Raw genomic sequence first — 5000 nt, forward strand, 5'->3', positions numbered from 1 at the left:
AAATAATATATGTACAAATGACTAGGGGAACTAACTTGTATATCATATTGCAATCAACTAAAGTTTAGACTCATAATCATAAAACAAAAATCCAAAAGATAATATAGCTAAAAGGGAGAGGCGTACGTTGGTAAAGTTAGAGCGAAAATTGAAATAGAAAGAGTGAGTGCCTGGGCAGATATTCCCAACAACAAGCAAGCCCCTCCCCCCATTCCCCCTCAAAAAATCCTATAAGCTTGGCCATTCTGACTGCAAGGATACCGGCCATTCTTCCCAAGAAATACCTGCAAAATCCCTTTTCCTAGCTCGGCACTGCGCTTTGTTATCGCATTTTGTTATCGTTATTTGTTAGCCAAGGGATCTGAAGATGTTTCCGTTCTGTCTTCCACAAATCTCCACGACAAACTCATTTTGCATATCGCATGTCATAGGAGGAGGAGGAGGAGGAAAAAGAAGAAGAGGAGGAAGAGAAGAAGAAGGAAGATGAAGAAGGAAATGTGGATTCCACTCTCTTGCAATCTTTCATTGCTTAGTTTTTATTAATTCATTTGGTGCAATTTTTTTTTCTGGTTCTATATCATTTGGGCGTTTGTGCGTGTGTTTAGTTGTTATATACAATCGGATATGCTGCTCAAACTTTGCTATTGCCGATGTATTCATATATGTATTTACTGTATCATTTAATGTATCATTTCTCCATTGCGCTGATGGCAGAAGGCGTGAAATGCAGAAGAAAGCCCCAGTGGCGCAATCGGTTAGCGCACGGTACTTATACGACAGTGTCTGAGCTATGCCGGGGTTGTGAGTTCGAGCCTCACCTGGGGCATAGGTTTTGGTCGAACTGAATAGGATTGCAGGCTGCATTGTAGACGCTCGCACGCTCGCTCTTCCAGTAGCGTTGCATACGAAGTTTTATATTCTAATAGAGTTGGTTTACCTTTATGTTTTTTATTATTTTGTAGAGATATGATTCTTTTGTGTTGTTATTCATCAATGATTGTGACAAACGCTTTATATAAGACTCAAATACCATAATAAAAGGTGGATCATTCACGTTTGAATATTGCATATTCATTAGGATGATCATGCAATCATTAATTCTACTTCATTCCCTTCTTTGCATGTTCAGTTTATCTTTTGAATATTATCTGGACTAAAGCCACTACAGTCATATCAACTGTATATAAGAGACCTCAGTATTTCGCTTCCAGAAGGGCAATAATGAACATTCCAAGAATACATGAACATTAGATAAATCATCGGTAGAAAAGCTAAGCTCTTTCAAATGGCAGCGCTTTCATCAGCACTGAATGGCTGCGGCGAAACCGTTTTATTTGAATGACGCTACGCAGAAGGAATGAAATGGAAGGGAAGTTGAGGGGAAAAACTATATTTACATTCTGCTTCACTTGCATGAATTTTGAAACAGTGTGTGTGTGTGTTTCTTTCTAAGAGAGAATGGGAGAGAGAGTGGCTGAGTGAGTGAGATAGCATAACTCAAAAGCCTTGATTTGGAGGGAAAGCGTGCGTCTTATGTGAGGCCGCCCTGAGGTCGTTCCATATTAACTGGAACATAGATTTCATCTAATGGAACCTCTCCGCGGCTTCATGGTACTTAGTATGATATGTCGATGTATATTCCTGGAAAATCCCGCAGTCTATGCATTATTTTCCTTTCTGAATTGGCGAAAGCTCCATTGTTGTAGATGACCGTTTGGCAGAAACAATATGGTTGATGAATTAAAGTTGAGGCATTTTTCTTTTCATAGACACATTTACCCTCTGACTTTTCTGCTGCTCTGTAATATATTGTCGCTCACTATAATGTCAGTCTCAAGGATATGTTGGAGAAAGAAATATATCTTTATTATGTTATGGGAAAGAGCATATGTATGATAAGGCAACAAGACCAACAGTTAAAGGTAGGTTTCAACTGTCTTTAATTAATTTTGGTGTTTTGACGTATTTCACATAACATTAAGTCACACAGCATTGCCCTCCACTATAAAACGCAGGCTTGAACAAGCCACCGGTATGGCTACATGAGGCATATTCTGGTGTAGTAATACGTGGGTATTACAATTTCCATGGCAACACATTTCCTCGATGTGACCGAGCCACGTGTTGGTAATGGACGCATTTTTGTCAAAGAGATCTGCGGTGATAAGCGCTACTTTTCGGTACCCTCGGTGGTAATTTCTACATATCTGCTGTTCTTTTTATTGGCTTATGACTAACATTGACCGCGTTGACTAAAGGTAACACCACTATAAATGCCATTAAACCAGAGCACAAAGCAAGAGTGAGAGAAAGAGAGAGAGAGAGAGAGGGGGGGGGGGGGGATTTGTTTTAGTCTATTACAAAGGATTTGTTCTTTATACCCCCATTCCATCACCTGGTATTATGATCAACTGGAACGCAAAATGGGAATTGCTATAGATCCGTAGACGATAAAAAAAAAAAAAAATATATATATATATATATATATATATATATATATATATATATATATTGTCGATACATGAAAAACTTAATATCTTTTGTAACATCTCCATCATGTATATATATATATATATATATATATATATATATATATATAAATATATGTATATAAATATATATGTAAATATATGTATATAAATATATATATATATATATATATGTAATATATATATAAATATATACATAAGAAAAAGCGAAAATCTATCTACACAATTGATTTGAAAGCTTCTCTTCGATAGTGATATGCACCTTCGCTTCGTGATATTATATTATAAAGCAATCAAATAGAATGTGTCCGTACATACATATCCATAACCATATGTACGTACATACACATATATATGTATATACATATATATATACATATATATGTATATATATATATACATATATATACATATACATATATGTGTGCGTGTGTGTGTCATGTATACACACACACACACACACACACACATACACACACACACACATATATATATATATATATATATATATATATATATATATATATATATATATATATACATATAAACCAATACATACTGCTCTCTCTCTCTCTCTCTCTATATATATATATATATATATATATATATATATATATATGTATATATACATATATATACATATATATGTGTGTATGTTGGTGTGCGCGTGCGCGTGTGTGTGTAATACATATGTGTGTGTAATATATATGTATATATATATATATTTATATATATACATACATATTTCAATATGCATAAATATACATATTTATATATATACTTATATATATATATATATATATATATATATATATATATGTTTATCTATTTCTGTCTATCTATCTATATCTATCTATCTTTATATAGTATATATATATATATATATATATATATATATATATATATATATTTATTTATGAATACAAATATGTACATGCATTGTAATTATATACATTTATATACATACATACATACATATATATATATATATATATATATATATATATATATATATATATATGTGTGTGTGTGTGTGTGTGTGTGTGTATGTGTGTCTATGGGTGCGTGTGTGTATTTGTGTATGTGTGTGTATACGTACATATATGTATATATATACATATATACACATATATATCATATATACGTATATATTATATATACATATATATATAATTTATACATTTATATATATATATATATATATATATATATATATATATATATATATATATATACATATATACACATATATATGTGTGTGTTATATGTATGTATATACAATATACACACATATATGTATATATGTATATATATACATATATATATGTGTGTATGCTATATATGTATGTACATACAATACACACGCACGTGTATATACATACATATATATGTACTGATTTATATTTATCTATAAATATATACATATATATTTGTATATATTTGTTTATTTATTTATTCATATATAATCATATATATATATATATATATATATATTTATATATATATATATATATATATAGAGAGAGAGGGGGGGGATTTAAAAATGTTTCCGTTCTGTTTTCCACAAAATTCCAAGACAAACTCAACTTGCATATCGTATGTCAAAGGAGAAGAAGAAGAAGGAGGAGGAGGAGGAGAAAGTAGATGAAGTAATTGTGGGTTCCACTCTCTTGCAATCTTCCATTGCTTAGATTTTATTAATTCATTTGGTGCAATTGTTCTCTTGTTATCTATTATTTGGGCGTTTGTGCGTGTGTTTAGTTGTTATATACAATCAGATACGCTGCTCAAACTTTGCTATTGCCGATGTATTCATATATGTATTTAATGCATCATTTAATGTATCATTTCTCCATTGCGCTGATGGCAGAAGGCGTGAAATGCAGAAGAAAGCCCCAGTGGCGCAATCGGTTAGCGCACGGTACTTATACGACAGTGTCTGAGCTATGCCGGGGTTGTGAGTTCGAGCCTCACCTGGGGCATAGGTTTTGGTCGAACTGAATAGGATTGCAGGCTGCATTGTAGACGCTCGTACGCTCGCTCTTCCAGTAGCGTTGCATACGAAGTTAAATAATCTAATAGAGTTGGTTTGCCTTTATGTCTTTTTCTTATCATTTTGTAGGGATATGATTCTTTGTTGTTGTTATTCATCAATGATTGTGACAAACGCTTTATATAAGACTCAAATACCATAATAAAAGGTGGATCATTCACGTTTGAATATTGCATATTCATTAGGATGATCATGCAATCATTAATTCAACTTCATTCCCTTCTTTGCATGTTCAGTTTATCTTTTGAATATTATCTGGACTAAAGCCACTACAGCCATATCAACTGTATATAAGAGACCTCAGTATTTCGCTTCCAGAAGGGCAATAATGAACATTCCAAGAATACATGAACATTAGATAAATCATCGGTAGAAAAGCTAAGCTCTTTCAAATGGCAGCGCTTTCATCAGCACTGAATGGCTGCGGCGAAACCGTTTTATTTGAATGACGCTACGCA

At 32.6% G+C, this 5000-nt stretch overlaps 2 non-coding genes across 2 annotated transcripts; both read left to right on the forward strand.

Annotated features, from left to right (window-relative positions):
* The first annotated feature begins 736 nt into the window (after positions 1-736).
* Positions 737-826, forward strand: TRNAI-UAU (transfer RNA isoleucine (anticodon UAU)). Its single transcript is given in 2 exon segments — positions 737-774; positions 791-826. It is a non-coding gene; the product is annotated as a tRNA-Ile (tRNA).
* Positions 827-4381: 3555 nt separating this feature from the next.
* Positions 4382-4471, forward strand: TRNAI-UAU (transfer RNA isoleucine (anticodon UAU)). The gene is given in 2 exon segments: positions 4382-4419; positions 4436-4471. It is a non-coding gene; the product is annotated as a tRNA-Ile (tRNA).
* The last annotated feature ends 529 nt before the right edge of the window (positions 4472-5000 follow it).

Source organism: Penaeus japonicus, unplaced genomic scaffold (genome assembly GCF_977035675.1).
Source record: "Penaeus japonicus unplaced genomic scaffold, GWHDUDI00000001_assembly GWHDUDI00000035, whole genome shotgun sequence".
NCBI lineage: Eukaryota > Metazoa > Arthropoda > Malacostraca > Decapoda > Penaeidae > Penaeus > Penaeus japonicus.